Source organism: Schistocerca gregaria, chromosome 2, assembly GCF_023897955.1.
Source record: "Schistocerca gregaria isolate iqSchGreg1 chromosome 2, iqSchGreg1.2, whole genome shotgun sequence".
Classification (NCBI taxonomy): Eukaryota; Metazoa; Arthropoda; class Insecta; order Orthoptera; family Acrididae; genus Schistocerca; species Schistocerca gregaria.
Genome location: NC_064921.1, coordinates 94,977,962 through 94,997,841, shown reverse-complemented (window position 1 = coordinate 94,997,841; position 19,880 = coordinate 94,977,962). Strand labels below are relative to the sequence as shown.

General features: G+C 46.2%; 1 pseudogene; it reads left to right on the top strand.

The window, feature by feature from the left end:
* Nucleotides 1-916: 916 nt before the first annotated feature.
* The window catches only part of LOC126335647 (phosphate carrier protein, mitochondrial-like), a 72,932-nt pseudogene continuing 53,968 nt past the window's right edge, over nucleotides 917-19,880 (top strand).

Below are 19,880 nucleotides of genomic sequence, written 5' to 3'. Positions count from 1 at the left end.
AAAAAACGCGTCAAGGAAAAAAACGGGGGCGTGAAAAAGACCGACCTCAGGCAGGTGCATTTTTTTTTGTTCAACGGCGAATAACAAATATTTCCTTTCCGTATTCGGAAAAACCGTATCTGGGTGGATTCTAAACCCTTTTATGGATCAAAAAATACAGTTTTAAAAAAATCGAATTTTTGAACCAAAAGATAGTAAAGGCCGTTGGCCACTGCGCTGTCATGACTGGGTGTTGTGTGATGTCCTTAGGTTAGTTAGGTTTAAGTAGTTCTCAGTTCTAGGGGACTGATGACCATAGATGTTAAGTCCCATAGTGCTCAGAGCCATTTGAACCATTTTGAACCACTGCGTTGTCCGTCGTGAGAGGTAATGACTGAAATTTGATATCCTCGCCACACTCTTTACAGTAACTATTTCCGAAATGGAGCTTTCAAATGGTTCAAATGGCTCTGAGCACTATGGGACTTAACTTTTGAGGTCATCAGTCCCCTAGAACTACTTAAACCTAACTAACAAAAGGACATCACACACATCCATGCCCGAGGCAGGATTCGAACCTACGACCGTAGCGTTCCAGACTGTAGCGCCTAGAACCGCTCGGCCACCCCTGTCGGCTAAATGGAGCCTCCCCAGCGTCTAATTCCAACTGCTATTCCCCCTTTCGATGTCTGTTAATTCCTACCGTGAGGCCATAATGACGTAGGAAACGTTTTCACACGAATCGCCTGAGCGCAAAGGACACCTCCACTGACGCACTGCCCTTTCATACCTTGTGTACGTGACACTACCTCCATCTGTACACTTGCATATTGCCATCCCACGACTTTTGTTACGTCAGTTGTAGCACCTGTGCGCCAACGTGACTGTCGTGTCGCAGCTGATCGTGCACCAAGAAGGTGAGTCGGCCAGCTGTGAGATGGAGGCAGCGAAGGACGAGCGGAAGAAGCCGCAGCCGCAGCAGGAGTCGACGCAGAGGCCGCCGCACGTCAGGGACAGGGAAAAGGGCAGGCCCAGCCGAGAGGACTCGGAGGAGCGGCGGCGCCGCCTCGCGCTCTTCCAGGTGAGTGTCCAGGGTCCAGAGTCCAGTGTTCGGTGTTGGGTGTTCGGTGTTTACTGGCCCACTACGCGAGGCAGAGGGATGCCGCTGATGCCGGTGATGGCATCCTCACGTTCTCCACACGCAGTCTGCGCACTGACCACACCTGCTATTTATTGCGCTGCGAGGACCCACCTTTATGTCGCTGCGTGTCAGCTTTGAGTGTGGTCCACATCTTGTTGGACTGCTCCCCTTTAACTCCACTCAGGCACACGTTTGCGCTGCCTGATATCACATGACGTAGCGATGTCGCGCGGGATTAGCCGAGCGGTCTAGGGCGCGCCAGTCATGCACTGTGCGCCTGGTCCCGGCACTCCGCAATCCACCGCACGGTGCGTGGCGGAGGGTACCTTGTACCACAACTAGCATCTCCTCTCCCTATTCTACTCCCTAATAGAACGAGGGAAAAATGACTGCCTATATGCCTCCGTACGAGCGCTAATCTCACTTATCTTATCTTTGTGGTCTTTCCGCGAAATATAAGTTGGCGGCAGTAAAACTGTACTGCAGTCAGCCTCAAATGCTGGTTCTCTAAATTTCCTCAGTAGCGATTCACGAAAAGAACGCCTTCTTTCCTCCAGAGACTCCCACCCGAGTTCCTGAAGCATTTCTGCAACACTCGCGTGATGATCAGACCTACCAGTAACTAATCTAGCAGCCCGCCTCTGAATTGCTTCTATGTCCTCCCTCAATACGACCTAATAAGGATCCCGAATGCTCGAGCAGAGCTCAAGAATAGGTCCTATTACTGATTTATAAGCGGTATTCTTTACAGATGAACCACATCTTTCTACAATTCTACCAACGAACCGAAGACGACTATCCGCCTTCCCCACAACTGCCACTTCACATCGCTCTGCAATGTTACGCCCAAATATTTAATCGACGTGACTATGTCAGGAGCTACACTACTAATGGAGTATTCAAACATTGCAGGATTCTTTTTCCTGTTCATCTGCACTAATTTACATTTATCTATATTAAAGTTAGCTGCCATTCTTTACGCCAATCACAAATTCTGTCCAAGTCATCTTGTATGCTCCTACAGTCACTCAACGACACCACCTTCCCGTACACTAAAGCATCATCAGCAAAGAACCGCACATTGCTACCTACTCTATCGAAAAGATCATTTATGTAGATAGAAAACAACAGCGGACCTACCACACTTCCCTCGGACACTCCAGATGATACCCTCACCGCCGATGAACACTCACCTTCGAGGACAACTTACTGGGTTCAATTAATTAAGAAGTCTTCAAGCCACTCACATATTTTCGAACCAATCCCATATGCTCTACGTTAGTTAGGAGTCTGCAGTGGGGCACCGAGTCAAACGCTTTCCGGACGTCAAGGAATATAGCATCCGTCTGATACCCTTCATCCATGGTTCGCAAGATATCATGTGGAAAAAGGGTGATTTGCGTTTAGTTGGAGCGATGCTTTCTAAAGCCGTGCTGATGCATAGTCGGAGACTTCACTGTCTCAATGAAATTCATTATATTCCAACTGAGAATATGTTAGAGAATCCTGCAACAAAGCGATGTTAAGGATGTTGGTCTCTAATTTTGAGGATCCGTCCTTCTACCCTTCTTATATACAGGCGTCACCTGCACTTTCTTCCAGTCGCTCGGGACTTTACGTTGGCCAAGAGATTCGCGATAAATGCATGCTAAGTAACGAGCCAATGCAGTAGAGTATTCTCTGTAAAACGGAATTGGAATCTCATCAGGACCTAGCGATTTATTTATTTTCAACCGATTCATCCTCCCTCCTTAGGATAATTTAGGTTAAGTAATGTGTAAGCTTAAGGACTGATGACCTTAGTAATTAAGTCCCATAAGATTTCACACACATTTGAAGATATGACATAGCCATGGCAGATTTAGTTTCGAGTTTTATTCGTGCAGGCGGTTTTCACCGCTTGATCTAAGTGTTTGTCCTTTTTTTGTGTTGAGTCAGGACTTCAGCCTACGATTTTAGGCTGCGGTTTTTTGTGATTTTCTTTGTGGTTGGCTTTCCCTTTTTTTTGTTTCTATGGTCGACCAACCACTGTCACACTCGGTGTGATTTTAATTCCTTTTGTCTAGTCTCTGTCTGTGTCTTTCTTGTCCTGTCTCCTCTCTTGTCATCTCCAGTGTTTGTTTATATTCCTTGTGGGGGTTTCAAGTTCATGGAAAAAGGGATCGATGGACCTAGTACTCTGGTCCCTTTAGTCCCACAAACCAAGGTACCAAGGTACAGTTGGTTGTGAAGAGACTCACTCTTCGTACGTAATGTTTTTTTCTTATCTAATTCCATGGTAATTTTTATAATTTTCAATCAGCTTCTGTCAGTACAGTTACTGTGCTACTCGTAGTCAATGTGTTTATTAGTCGTTTCAAAACTTTTATTATTAACGTACAGCCCCGTACAATGACACCACAGACTTGGAAAACCATCGATTATCTCTCTTGAGATACTGACGATAAAATTTTTTATATTTCCCAATTCTCCACTCAAAGGATTAGAGAGGGCTTTTTCAAATCCGCCTCATTACAATGTCCCGGTTCTTTCTAGCGGACTACACCACCAAACGAAATAAATTAATGTTTCTTTCACTTCGTGAGTCAAATGCTTCAAATGGCTCTGAGTACTATGGGACATAACATTTGAGGTGATCAGTCCCCTATAACTTAGAACTACTTAAACCTAACTAACACAAGGACATGACGCACATACATGCCCGAGGCAGGATTCGAACCTGCGACCGTAGCGGTCGCACGGTTCCAGACTGAAGCGACTAGAACCGCTCGGCCACACCGGCCGGCTTCGTGTGCCAAATATTGCTAATTTTTGATCGGGAAAAACGAATGTTACAAGAAAGCTCTACTTTCTGTGATATACAATAAGTGGGAGAACTTTATTATATTTACCAAAGAACGACTCCAAACAGCCGCACGTTTTCAGAGCTAGTTAGACGACCAGTTTAGGCATCTCATTAATGTCATCTTCGGGCCCCTATGCACTCCATGTGTAGACAACTACACACATCGATGTATGCGTAACTGGAGCCCTCAGCATCTAGAATCCATGAAAGTTTTGTGTAGTGTCTTCTTCGAAGACTTTGCAGCATACGTAAAACCACTTTCTAATGGCCGAGTTCCAGTTAGCAGATATTAAGCAGCGGGTTTCACAGATTGCGCGAGCGTGGTATACTTGCCACCGCACATGTTGTGTCTGATCATCCCGTCCAAAAAGAGCTTAGTGAAGTTTAGAACATTCTTTAAATGGTAGAACGCAGCACAACTACCAGCTCCAGAAGACCTGAAGGGCTATTCACCATTCATATACTATGATGCTGACAATACATGAACAAGGTCTGTTGCAGCCCTTTCTCCTCGTCCCTGTTTTTAGCTGTCTTCACTTACGTCTATTGGGGTTGATGTATAGTCAGTTTTTAATTCCTCTCTGTCTTCGTGTTCCGTAGTTTTGACTTAGACCCATATGACCCCAGTTAATGAATGAATGAATGCTGTATTCCACGTATTCTGTTCACTGACAAATCAACATTTATCCGCAACGGCATCAATAACACGCGCCAATTTCAAGTGTCGGCAGATGAAAATCGGCACGCAGCTGTGAAAATAAATTTTCAACGACGTTTCTTAATGCACGTGTGGTGCACTATTACTGATGGCCGACTCTTCGGTCCAGTTGACTTAGATAACCCTCTTAACGGAGTAAGGTATCTCGATTTCCTTCAAAATTTGTTATCAGAATACTTGGAGGCAATTCCTTTGGCTACGTAACGTAGTATTTAATTTAACCACGACGGAGAGGCTGCGTATTCCGTACGGCTAGTTACACAGTACCTCACTGAAACGTATCATGGGCTTTGGATCGATAGCCTTGGAGTCATTTCTTGGCTACCGACGTCACCCGATCTTACTCAGCCAGATTACTGTTTGTGGGCTTGGCTTAAGAGCGAAGTCTACAAGCGCAGAGTGGACACAAAGCAGGAACTTTTCGCTCGTATTTTACATGCGTGTGCTCGCATTAAGAACCGTACGAATGAGCGCAGAATAGCAACACAGCAGCTCTCTACAAGAGATGCAAAATGCTTAGGATATGATGATGGACTATTCGTATATCTCTTATCAGTAAATGCCCACAACTAAACACATTAGATCGCAATGTTTCATTTACTATCGCATGCAGTTGTTCTGCTCCCCACATTTCTCATTAGTTTCGTTGGAAACTGTTAATAGCAAGGCGTATATTCCTAAGACTTTTTTTTGTTCATAATCACTAATACCGTCACTTCGCCCGACTCACCCTGTCACACTTGCTTTAAGAGGTGGCACTCTGCACCGAAACAATAAAATATGGCCAGCGACCATATGGTTTAAAATACACTGAAGAGCCAAAGAAGCTGGTACACCTGACTAATATCGAGCAGAACCCCCGCGGGCAAACAGATGTGCCGTAACATGACATGCGATGGACTGGACTGAAGTATGAAGTAGTGCTGGGAGAAACTGACGACATGAATCCTGCAGGGCTCTCCATAATTCCGTAGGGGTACCAGGGGCTAGAGATCTCTTCTGAACAGCACGTTGCAGATATGCTAAATAATGTTCATATCTGGGGAATTTGGTGGCCAGCAGAAGTCTTTAAACGCAGGAGAGTGTTCCTGGAGCCACCCTGTAGGAATTCTGGGCGTGTAGGACGTCGCATTGACATGCTCGAATTGCCCATGTCCGTCAGAATACACAATGGACATGAATGGATGCAGGTGATCAGACAGGATGCTTCCGTACGTGTCACGTGTCAGGGTCGTATCTAGACTTATCAGAGGTCCCATATCACTCCAACAACGCACTCTCCACACCACTACAGAGCCTCCACCAGTTTGAGCAGTCCCCTGATTTCAGGCAAGTTCCATGGATTCATGAGGTTGTCTCCAAACCCGTATTCGTCCATCCTATCGAAACAATTCGAAACGAGACTCCTCCGACCAGGCAACATGTTTCCATTAATCAACAGTCCAACGTCGATGTTGACGGGCCCAGGCGAAGCGTAAAGCTTGTGCAGTCATCAAGGGTACACGAGTGTCCCTTGGGCTCCGAAAGCCCATATCAATGATGTTTCGTTGAATGATTCGCACGCTGACACTTGTTGATGGTCCAGCATTAAAATCTGCTTCAATTTGCGGAAGGGTTGCATATGTGTCACGCTGAACGACTCTCTTCAGTCGACGTTGGTGCTGTTCTTGCAGGATCTTTTTCAGCCGCAGCGATGTCGGAGATTTTATGTTGTACCAGCTTCTCAATATTCACAGCACAGTCGTGAAATGGCCGTACGGGAAAATCCGCACTTCATCGCTACCTCGGAGAATCCGTGTCCCATCGCTCGTGCGCAGACTATAACAACACGTCCAAACTCACTTAAATCTTGAGACCCTGCCATTGTAGTAGCTGTAACCGATCTAACAACTGCGCCAGACACTAGTTGACTTATATATGCGTTGCCAACCACATAGCCGTATTCTGCCTGTTTACATATCTCTGTATTTGAATGCGCATGCCTATACCAGTTTCTTTGACACTTCAGTGTAAAAATCTTAACATCTATGAACACTTGTTCATCTTCAGTACTACGAAACACATTTGTTCTAGTACAAGCTCTTTGCTCTCCCTATTTTTGGAGGAGAAAGTATACTTCAAAACAAGAACACAATGTCCGGTAAACGTGGGGTCTGCAACGTATACGTTAAGAGCTCTGAGCATTAGTTCAGCAGAAGTGTGTGTTACACAGTAGCGAAAATAAATATGTGTTCAAAGTTGTTGATGAAAGTTTACTGTACTTTTTTGTGGTCTATACTGCCACTACGGAAAGTTTGTCAGTTTATACAGGACACTTAGGGTGTATCAAGTCGAAAATAACTTTAAATTGGCCGGTGCGTGATATTCGTAGTATCCACAAAGTCTCCTACTTTGCCATCTACGTCTCCTATTTCGTTAATATGACTAATTTAAACTTTCCCGTGAGGATAATGAAACAAAAGGGAATTCTGTAAATTTTATGACAAAACTAATTACGTTAACCCTTAAAAGAGAAGTAGTTCCGTAATACTAAAGCAAGGGAAACAAAACGATTTAATTGTTAATTTCATGCTTTTAAAACTCGTAATATTTCAGGTTAAAATTTTCACAAGTGTCAATTTTACGTTTTGTAAGTCAGGAACAAAGGGTTTTCATTATTCAAAGACCATTTTAGCCACAACTCATAAAAATGGCTCTGAGCACTATGGCACCTAACATCTATAGTCATCAGTCCGCTAGAACTTAGAAGTACTTGAACCTAACTAACGTAAGGACATTACACAACAAAACCCAGCCATCACGAGGTAGAGAAAATCCCTGATCCCGCTAGGAATCAAACCCGGGAACCTGGGCGTTGTAAGCGAGAACGCTACCGCACGAACACGAGAGGCGGGCAGTCACGACTCACATGGAGCACATGCGCCGTAGCTTGCACGCCAAAATGAGGTTATATGAATGCGTGACGTCCGTTCTTCCTGGTATCTCCGAAAGACCAGACACATTGCGAAATCCACATCTATGATACTGCGTAAATTGAAGGTGCAAGGGGGAGAAAAGAAGGGAAAAGGAAGGAACTCGTGGTATCAGCTGCATTAAGGCTTTATTGGGAATCTGTGGCGACGAGTGGAGACGTGTGGTGTCCTGGGACTCGCATACGGGATCTCCTGTTTACCAGGAAGTTACGTTAATTAGTAAAAAAAATGGTTCAAATTGCTCTAAGCACTATGGGACTTAACATCTGAGGTCATCAGTCTCCTAGACTTAGAACTACTTAAACTTAACTAACCCACGGACATCACACACATCCATGCCCGAGGCAGGCTTCGAACCTGTGACCGTAGCAGGCGTGCGGTTCCGTACTGAAGCGCCTAGAATCGCTCCGCCACAGCAGCCGGCGCGTTAATTAGTGCGACACCGGGACAAATCGTTTATCGTTAACGCGCAGACTATCCCGGCGCGTTCCCCGGCTGATCCACATTCCCCTATATGAACGCATGGTATCTGTTTTTTAGGAAGAACAGACACCGCGCACTCATATAATCGATGGGCAATGAGCTCACAACCTTCAGTGCAGATGCACATTTACGTTCGACCTCCAGCAGAAATCTAAAACTAGCGGTCATGGAGGACACGGACTGGGTCTGAGGACATGCGGCGCCAGGTGGGAATGTGGGTCGGCTGGGTGGCGTTCCGAGATAGTCCATAGTCCACGCACCTGCAATAAACACTCTGCCCAGGTGGCGCAGTGTTAAACGCCACTGTTTAGTAAGCACGATATCGTGTTCGAGTCCCGGTCCGGCACACATTTTCTGTCGCCACTGATTCTGCATAAAGCCGCCATGCAGCTGATATCATTATTCATTACCATTCCTTTCTCTCCCAGACACCTCCAATTTACACAATATGAGCCTGTTTTCCGGCTTGGTAAACCACCACTGTCCTATATCACTTCGTTACCTCGATTTCCACGTACATCCTCCTTGGTACATTATAAATAACTATCGATCACTGTCCGTGGACAGGAAACTCAGCCACTCCGGTTCGAATCCGCTCAGCGGATTGACGAAGAGGGCCGGTGTGCCAGCCAGGCTGGATGTGGCTTTTAGGCGGTTTCCCACATCCCACCTGGTAAATATCTGACTGGTACCCACGACCCGCTTCAAATACACCTTGCACAATCATTTAGAAAACAGTCCCCCCGCGTGCACATATAACTATTCTCGGCGCAGACTTATTCCATTCTTGGAAGTGAATTGGAGGCTGATGCCCTTAACATGTTTAGTCTGCTGAAACCATTAATCAGAATGAGCGCTTATACCGGGTGATCGAAAAGTCAGCATAAATTTTAAAACTGAATAATTCACGTAAAAGTGTAGATAGAGAGGTACAAATTGAGACACATGATTGGAATGACATGGAGTTTTATTAGAACCAAAAAAATACAAATGTCCCAAAATTTTTCCACAGATGGCGCTTCATCTGGTCAGAATAGCAATAATTAGCATAACAAAGTAAAACAAAGCAAAGATGTTCTTTACAGGAAATACTCAATATGTCCACCATCATTCCTCAACAATAGCTGTAGTCCAGGAATAATGTTGTGAACAGCACTGTAAAGCATGTCCGGAGTTATGGTTAGGCATTGGCGTCGAATGTTGTCTTTCAGCATCCCTAGAGATGTCGGTCGATCACGATACACTTGTGACTTCAGATAACCCCAATGCCAATAATAGCACTGCCTGAGCTCTGGTGACCTGGGAGGCCAAGCATGAAGAAAGTGGTGGCTGAGCACACGATCATCACCAAACGAGGTGCGCAAAACATTTTTCACGCGTGTAGCAATATGGAGTGGAGCGCCATCCTGCATAAACATTGTACGCTCCAGCAGGTGTTTATCAGCCAGGCTGGGAATGATGCGATTCTGTAACATATCGGTGTACCTCTCACCCGTCACAATAGCAGAATCACCCATTTCCTCGAAGAAAAAAGGCCCGAAAACTATAAATGTGGTAAATCCAATTCATACCGTGACTTTCTCGTCGTGCAATGGAGTTTCCACGACAGTTCTAGGATTTTCGGTAGCCCAAATTCTGCAGTTGTGGGCGCTGACAGGCCCTCAGAGCGTGAAATGAGCTTCGTCGGTCCACAACACGTTACTCAACCAATCGTCATCTTCCACCATCTTTGGAAACGCCTACACCGCCAATGCCCTCCGCTTCACTAAATCGCCAGGTAACAGTTCATGATGCCGATGGATTTTGTACGGATAGCCTCAGAGCCAACCAAACAGTAGTGTATGAAATGCCGGTGGGACGTGCGACTACAGGACCGCTAACGTCCACGTGCACAGACGAAACCGCTACAGTCTCCATTTCTTCCTGAACGTCTCAACAGCATTACGCCATGTGCTCGGTCGGCCACTACGGGGTCTATCGTAGAAACTGCCCGTGGCTTCGAACTTCGAAATCATTCCCGCCACAGCTGCATTTGACAGCGGAACTTTACCCGTTCGAATCCCCTTCCTGTGGCGATAGGATCGTAACGCTGAACTAGCACATTACCCATTGTGATAAAACAGCTTCTCTAAAAGCGCCTTTCCAGGTAACGTCAACATGCTGCGACTGCTGGCGCATCTGATTCTCTCTCTTTTTTTTCTTTATTGTTATTTTAAACCTATACATAGGTAGGCCAGCAGCGGCGTAACTAAGCCGCTCTTCAGGCACAGACATGAACATAGTACAAGCAGTAATAGACACACAGAGACGTGGAGGTTAAAAAACAGTAGACAAAACAGAGTAAAATAACAGAAGCCGTTCACTGTGGAGCAGTCAAGTTAAAAGTGATTCACACAGCACATAACGGAGAGATACAAAGTAGCAGACGTGAACGATGGAGCACGGAACAAGAGGCACGGATGCACTAGCGGGACGACAAAACACACAAGCACTGCGGTGACAATCTCCGGCGGTTGGTGATGTACTTGTCACACGAGTAAGGCCGGGGACCTGACAGAGGGAAGGGGCGAGGGTAGGAGGGAATGGGGAAGGGGTTGGTGCCAATGGGGAGAGGATGGGAGAGGGAGGGGTGGTGTGCGGAAGCCCAGGGAGAGGGGGAGGGGAGGGAAGGAGGGAGGGAGAGAAGGGAGAGAGGGTGCCCACAGGATAAGGAGAGGAGAGGGAAGGCAAGGCTCAAAGTTGGTAGGAGGGGTAGATGGAGGGGAGGAGGGCATCATCCGGGAGGGGGAGTTGGCGGAAGCCACCTTGGGAGAGGGTGTGGAGAGTGTGAAGATGGAGAGCAGGTGGGATACAGGAGTACAGGCGCAGCAGCAGGTTGTGGTGGGAGAGGATGGGAGAGACAAGCGGGTGGGGAGGATCAAGCTTGCGGGAGGTGTAGAGGATCCGTATCCATTCGAGGAAAAGGAATTCTCTCTCTTATTACAGCTCCTTTTATACACGATTGTCATGCGCAGTCATTGATGTTTTGCTGTCCAGCGCCAACTGTCGGACATTTTGCGAACTTTGGTTTTTCTTTTGTTCTAATAAAACCGCATGTCGTTCCATGAATGTGTGTAAATTTTTACCTCTCTATCTACATTATTTCGTGGTTTATTCAGTTTTCCAATTTATACTGACCTTTTGATCACCCAGTATATGTATTAAAGCCATAGCCCTAGATATTTTGTTTTGGCTCCAATTATTGTATTGTATATGGGAAGCAAGCAGAAATTTGATGTATATGTCTTTTTTTTCTTTTTTATGTTTATATATATATATATATATATATATATATATATATATATATATATATATATATATATATATATAGATCGAAGGGGTTAGTTCTAATCTGGGGTTTCACCTTAAGATGAGGGAACCAATTCCAAAACCTTCCCTTTTTGGAGATCTGTTGCGTCGTATTCTTCTCCTGTCTTCTTTGTGTATCGTGCTATTGTATGTGGTAGGTAACTCTACTGAAATCTTCGAAGATTGAAAATAACGGTTTTGTTTTTAAATAGTTCTGACATCGGTGTATTGCTATTTATTTTGTTCAGTCCGATTACTCTGGAAATTTGGATAGGTCAGTATTTTAAAGGTTTAAAATTCTTTGTACTGTATGTGGCGTTGTTTCCCATATACATGCTTCATCCTGTACCTGTTCTTGGGATTTATCTTACTGTGTTTAGTACCTTGTTTGTTTGGGTTTCTTTAGTCATCCAAAAAGAAGCTTCGTGTTCGAAAATATTTCTAAGGAAGGTTTTCTTTGTATGTCCTAACCTTCGGTTTGAAGCGTAGTTTGAGCTTCCTATAACCAGTTTTTTGACTCCTACTCGAAGTCTTGCTTTTTCAGTTTTCCACAACTATGTAGTAGCTATAGTCAATCCGACTGAATCATCTTACGTTTTTGGTGTTATTTGTCTTTTATTTGTTAGAAAGTTTTTATGTCTCAAGATGCTATTCGACTTTAAAGGCTCAGCCATTTCTTTAGTTTGGTGATGTCCAGCCTGTTCATTTGTTGTAAGACTTACACTGTCTTTTCGTCGCAGCAATAAACAATGCCAAATGCTTATAATGATAAGCTATCGTTCCAATGAGTTGAGTGAGGTATACTGGCAGTGCATATACTACACAGTTATGGAGATGATGTGATACCCTGTTCTACTCCAGCTTCGGATGGAAATCACAGAATGTTTGTCACGAACGGTAACGGTCGTGAGCCTGTAGTCTAGAACAGAGTTGAGTAGTTGTACCGTTTCAGCGGAAATGCAGAAACAGGTAACTGTATGATAATATTGCGGGATACCATACTGTTACACGCATTATCTGTACACAATGGTGGGAAAAAAGCTCAACACAACACAGGAGATGTGTGACACAGACGGGAGTTGGTAGGCGTGTTTCTACATATGGAAGATGTCTTCAGATTTCTCACCAGTAGCACGAGAGCAGCCATAGTGGCGCCACCGTGAGGACGCGGATTGGGTTTGCTCTCAATACAGGCTGTAACGGTCGTGAGCGTTAGTTATCTTTTACATGGGACGTGATGAGTTGATGTTTGGTCTAGAATGCCTTTAAAGTGACAAAGACGCCATTATGAGCACCTCACTGAGTTTGAATGAGGCTGTAGCGTAGAGCTACGAGAAGCATGTTCCTTCAGCGATAATGCAGAAAGACTTGCCAGGAATGTAGCGATTGTATGTGATTTCTGGCGGCGATGCTCACGAGAATGTGGGGTCGCAATAAGGCCGGACTCCAGATGGCGACGTGGCACCTCTGAGAGGGAACAGGCTATGCGCGGTCTGGGCTGTTCATTGATTTTGTGATTTTGCGACGGATACTTCGTATAGTATCGGAGGTAGACTCCTGAGTTGTAAATCGGATCTGTGTGACAAAAATTGTCTTTTGATCTTCAACGAAAGGTAGGAGGCGGGCATTTAATATTGTCTCGAAACATTTCCCTATTAAATGTACACTCCTGGAAATTGAAATAAGAACACCGTGAATTCATTGTCGCAGGAAGGGGAAACTTTATTGACACATTCCTGGGGTCAGATACATCACATGATCACACTGACAGAACCACAGGCACATAGACACAGGCAACAGAGCATGCACAATGTCGGCACTAGTACAGTGTATATCCACCTTTCGCAGCAATGCTGGCTGCTATTCTCCCATGGAGACGATCGTAGAGATGCTGGATGTAGTCCTGTGGAACGGCTTGCCATGCCATTTCCACCTGGCGCCTCAGTTGGACCAGCGTTCGTGCTGGACGTGCAGACCGCGTGAGACGACGCTTCATCCAGTCCCAAACATGCTCAATGGGGGACAGATCCGGAGATCTTGCTGGCCAGGGTAGTTGACTTACACCTTCTAGAGTACGTTGGGTGGCACGGGATACATGCGGACGTGCATTGTCCTGTTGGAACAGCAAGTTCCCTTGCCGTTCTAGGAATGGTAGAAGGATGGGTTCGATGACGATTTGGATGTACAGTACACTATTCAGTGTCCCCTCGACGATCACCATAGGTGTACGGCCAGTGTAGGAGATCGCTCCCCACACCATGATGCCGGGTGTTGGCCCTGTGTGCCTCGGTCGTATGCAGTCCTGATTGTGGCCCTCACCTGCACGGCGCCAAACACGCATACGACCATCATTGGCACCAAGGCAGAAGCTACTCTCATCGCTGAAGACGACAAGTCTCCATTCGTCCCTCCAGTCACGCCTGTCGCGACACCACTGGAGGCGGGCTGCACGATGTTGCGAATGGTCCTCGCCGATACCCCAGGAGCAACAGTGTCCCTAATTTGCTGGGAAGTGGCGGTGTGGTCCCCTACGGCACTGCGTAGGATCCTACGGTCTTGGCGTGCATCCGTGCGTCGCTGCGGTCCGGTCCCAGGTCGACGGGCACGTGCACCTTCCGCCGACCACTGGTGACAACATCGATGTACTGTGGAGACCTCACGCCCCACATGTTGAGCAATTCTGCGGTACGTCCATCCGGCCTCCCGCATGCCCACTATACGCCCTCGCTCAAAGTCTGTCAACTGCACATACGGTTCACGTCCACGCTGTCGCGGCATGCTACCAGTGCTAAAGACTGCGATGGAGCTCCGTATGCCACGGCAAACTGGGTGACAATGACCGCGGCGGTGCACAAATGCTGCGCAGCTAGCGCCATACGACGGCCAACACCGCTGTTCCTGGTGTGTCCACTGTGCCGTGCGTGTGATCATTGCTTGTACAGCCCTCTCGCAGTGTCCGGAGCAAGTATGGTGGGTCTGACTCACCGGTGTCAATGTGTTCTTTTTTCCATTTCCAGGAGTGTATTAAAATGATTGGTGTGTATGAGATAAGATTATCTAATAGTTGGCATGCTTTGGTAACATCATTACCTTACCTGTTTCCTGTTGGATTTGCACTTGTTTAAGTTTAAAGGCTTCGTTGAACACGGAGTGTAAGGTATTAGTTATTTCCGTTCTTGGTGCTTAATGCAGGTGATATCTGCAGCTTTCGTCGGTACCACGAGCAGTTTTCCCCTTTTCCTATTGCAAGTTCTTTTTTATCTTGTGAGGTTTATCTGAAACCTCTGGTGCTGTTAGAATTTTGCTAATGTTGCTTGTGATTTCAGTTTTGTGTATCTTGTCGAAGAGAGGATCACTGGGTATTTTGTGTGTCGCTGTTAGAACTACTCGAAAAGATTATGCATTCGTTTGACTATCTGCAGCAATGTTTCTTTCGTACAAAGGTGGAAGTTCCCATTTTACATTAACGACGGTTATGCACTTGAAGGTGTTCCAGAATAGGGATGATTACCTCCGGTCTAAGTTTTCACTTAGAAAAATGAAGACGTGGTGTACTACGAATTTCTTCATGTGAATGAATTTGGTAAAAATGACATCTCCTACCAATACTAAACGTGAATGTGGTAATTAAACATAATTACTGTAAACATTCGTTACAGTTGCACATTTCACTAAACTGCCCTTGCTTCTACACTCATGCTCATAGATTAGGGTAATGCTGATACATGTGAAACCACTCTCTGGTGGGCGGTTTGCGGGTTTAAATCACCTCGGTGTATGACCATGCAATGGATTAGACCTGCGATCGTCACACGGTGGTGCTGGCAGCAGTCCACATAGGCAGAGGTGTGTTGGTGCATGTCAGAGTACGGTGCAGCGAGTGAGTGTGCAGACGTTTTCAGACTTGCTAATGATCACTGGGGGTTGAAAGTGGCTCAAAGAACAGATATTGATGACGTTATGAGCGGTAGAATGCTAGGGTGACTGGAGGCTCGTCAAAGACAGCAGGTCGTAGCACGGTCCCTCCTTGTGCCACAAAGTGTGATGTCAAGATCACAGCAACGATTGCAGCAGATGGAAAGCATGTCCAGGCGCTACAGTACAGGACGTACACAGTGTACAACACCACAAGAAGACCGATATCTCACCATCAGTATTCGCAGACGGCCACGGAGTACTGCAGGTAGCCTTCCTCGGGATCTTACCGCAGCCACCTGAACAATTGTCTCCAGACACACAGTATACAGACGACTGAACAGACATGATTTATTCGCCCGGAGACCAGCAAGGTGCATTCCACTGACCCCTGGTCACAGGAGAGCCCGTAAAGCCTGGTGTCAAGAACACAGTACATGGTCATTGGAAGAGTGGTCCCAGGTTATGTTCACAGAAGAGTTCAGGTATAGTCTGAACAGTGATTCTCAACGGGTTTTCATTTGACGTGAACCAGGAAGCAGATAGCAATCCCTTAATGTCCTTGAAAGGGACCTGTATGGAGATCGTGGTTTGATAGTGTGGGAGTGGGATTCTGATTGGCGTACGTTAGTCGTGCATGTCTTTGACAGAGGAACTGTAACAGGTCAGGTGTATCGTGACGTCATTTTGCATTAGTATGTCCGCCTGTTCAGGGGTGCAGTGAGTCCCATCTTCCTCCTGATGAATGATAACGCACGGCCCCATCGAGCGGTCATCGTGGAGGAGTACCTTGACAGAGAAGATATCGGGCGAATGGAGTGGCCTGCCTGTTCCCCAGACATATACCCCATCGAGCACGTCTACGATGCTCTCAGTCAAAGTACTGCTGCACGTCTTCAAGACCCTACGACACTTCAGGATCTCCGACAGGCACTGGTGTAAGGATGGGAGGCAACATCGCAGCAGCTGCTCGACCATCTGATCCAGAGTATAGCAACCCGTTTTGCGGCCTGTGTACGTGTGCATGGTGATCATGTCCCATATTGATGTCGGGGCACATGTGCAGTAAACAGTGGCGCACATGTGTTTGGGGACGGTGTCCTCCAATTATCAGCAATACTGTAGACTTACAGATCTGTGTCGTGTGTGTTCCCTCTGTGCCTATGCTATTATCGCCAGTTTTGTGTAGTGCCACGTTGTGTGGCACCACATTCTGCAATTATCCTTAATTTCTGAGCATGAGTGTACATTCGTCCCATTACGTGGGACTTGTTAGCACATTTATCTTCGTTCACGTTAATTAAGCAATTATGTGCGGAAAAGGTGCTTCAGAAGTCTTGGTGCGAGGAAAGGGTCATCGTTTTGACCGTTTTCCAAGCTCGTCAACAGACTGCGACTAAGAGCACTGTGCCCAGGACACGTCTGCATGTTTCTGCACACAGTGTAGCTGAGTTTCCGCGAAATGGAAAGGGGTAATGCGGGGAGGGGGGGGGGCGATGTATGCCTTAGCTTACGAGAGGCCACATTCAGATGTGGCTTCTTTGGATTTCTCCCACTTGAGTTGGTAGCCAGAGCCAACTTGTGGAAGAACTGCTCAACGAATATATTTGAACTACAATACTATGCCGCCCCCAGCGTCTCTTTGTCCTAAATGTAGCTGCTCAGTCGCTTGCAGTATCTCTCGGCCGGCACCTGACTCTGTTTGTGGACAGTCACACCAACCTTCCCACACGACATTGACGTCCTTGCAACACGGTTTTCCAAAACTCCTCCACCAAAGAAGACGAATTAAATAGTCCTGAATTCCAACCAAGAACACCTGCCATGATGAGAAACATAGAAGTAGATATCCTCGGAGTAACGAAGCAGCTTAAATCACTTAATAAAGGCAAGGCCTCCGGTCCAGGTGTATACCAGTCAGGTTCCTCTCAGAGCATGCTGATAAAATAGCTCCATATTTAGAAATTATATAAAACCACTCCTTCACAGATAGATCCGTGCCTAACGACTGGAGAATTGCTCAAGCCACACCCATACCCAAAGAACCCAAAGAGGGAAGTAGGAGTAATCCTCTGAATTACAGGTCTATATCGCTAAAGTCGATTTGCAGTAGGGTTTTGGAACATATACTGTATTCGGACATTATGAAGTACCTCGAAGAAAACGATTTATTGACACATATCAGCAAGGATTCAGAAAATATCGTTCTTGTGAAACACAACTAGCTATTTATACTCATGATTTAATAAGTGCTATCGACAGGGCAAGTCAGATTGATTCCATATTTTTCGATTTCCAGAAGGCTTTCGACACCATTCCTCACAAACGTCTTCTAACCAAACTGCGTGCGTACTGAGTATAGCCTCAGTTGTGCGACTGGATTCGTGATTTTCGGTCAGTCAGATCACAGTTCGTAGTAATAGACGGAAAGTCATCGAGTAAAACAGAAGTAATATCCGGCGTTCCCCAAGGAAATGTTATAGGCCCTATATTGTTCCTGATCTATATTAACGACATAGGAGACACTCTGAGTAGCCTTCTTAGATTGTTTGCCGATTTACCGTCTTTTAAAGTCATCAGATGATCAAAACTGCTGTGGCCTTCTCCACCAGACATCACGATGCCTAACATATCAGCAACCAAACTGACAGCCTGAAACCGCGGGTTATCCGCCTCGCAGGCGCACCGAAGCACTACACAACCGACAGGCAATATTGATGAACGGCCACAGCAACAACTGCAACAACAACACCACAGCAAAGACACCAGCGGCCACCAGGGGCCACTACCGGCCCACATAAGAGGTCACTGCAGATCCCGGAACTATTTTCACAAGTCAAACCATGTGATGGAAAATAGTTCCGAGGTACTCACCCGCCGAAGCGCTATTAAGGCCGGCGGCTCGAACCCCAACCAGTTGCCGCTCCTTTATCGTTGTGTCCCACCCTCTCCCCAACTCCACACCCTCCATCTCCTTTGCCGACACTACTTCTACCATCTACCCCTCCCGGATGATGAGCTTCGCCATGACATCTACCCTTCCTACCAACTCTAAACCCATGTTCCTGCCTCCTCCTCAGGGCTCCGTCTCCTCCCCCTCCCTCCTCCTGAGAGGCTTCACCCTCCTACTCCCCCTCCATCTCTTGTGCCTCCTTTCAGTGTCTCTGCGCTGCCTCCTGCCCTATCTTCCCTCTTCCTCTCCTGCCCCACGTGCCTCCTGCCTCTTCATGAACCCACTGATGTCCCTCCTCTTTTCATCCTGCCACATCCCCTGCTGCCCCATGCTCTCCTCTCCTTTTCCATCCTCTCTGCCTTTCCCTCGGCAGGTCCCGCCTGGCAGTTTTATTCTTCATCGTTTGTGCTCCAAGTGGGTTTTAAGTGTGTTGTTCTGGAATGTTTTTACTACTGTGGCCGACTTTTAACGTGCGCATGTCCATCCAGTGAATTCCCTGAGTTTTGAAGACTCGCCAACTGTGTTTTTTTTAACTTTCTGGTGACCTTTAACTGTCTTCCATGAACGTTTCTGTGTTAGTCTATATTTTACCTCCATTTATTCTCCCATTATTCTGTTTTAAGTTCCCCTTTCTCGCCTTATGTATGTAACATTTTATTGTTATTTAAAGTTGTCATGTCACTCAGCTGAAGAGCGGCGTATTGTGCCGCTGACAGCCCTCCCCTTCCCCTATGGTGCAGGGAATGAAATCACAATAAAGGAAAAAAAAAAAAGAAAACAGAAGGCTGGCGGTCAGCCGCACATCGACAGTTCATCGACCGCCATCAGACTTGGATAGCTGCTGCCCCGGCAGCCCAACTTGGATCTTCTCGCTGATCTCCGGATTAGGCATGGTATATCGGAGATGTCTCTGGCGGAAACTAGTAGGAAATTATTTCAAATGTTTTCTATCTTATTCTTGTATGTAGTTGTGGTTCGAAGACGGATCACTGTTTTCTGTTGGTATTAGACTTGGAGAATTTGTTTTGGTTAATTGAATAGTCCAATTAATTGTTTTCTGACTTTGATTGTTAGTTTCTTCTGCTTACACAGACATAACAAACGACTTGCAAAATGATTTAGATAAGATATCTGTATGGTGCGGAAAGTGTCAGTTGACACTGAAAAAGGAAAAGCGTGAAGTTATTCACATGAGTACTAAAAGAAACCGCCGAGCGCGGTGGCGCAGTGGTTAGCACACTGGACTCGCATTCGGAAGGATGACGGTTCAATCCCGCGTCCGGCCATCCTGATTTAGGTTTGCCGTGATTTCCCTAAATCGCTCCAGACAAATGCCGGGATGGTTCCATTGAATGGGCACGGCCGACTTCCTACCCTAATCCTATGAGACCGATAACCTCGCTGTTTGATCTCTTCCCCCAAACAACCAACCAACCAACTAAAAGAAATCAATTAAATTTCAATTATGCGATGAGTTAAACAAATCTGAAAATTGCAAATTCATCTAAATACTTAAGGATTACAAA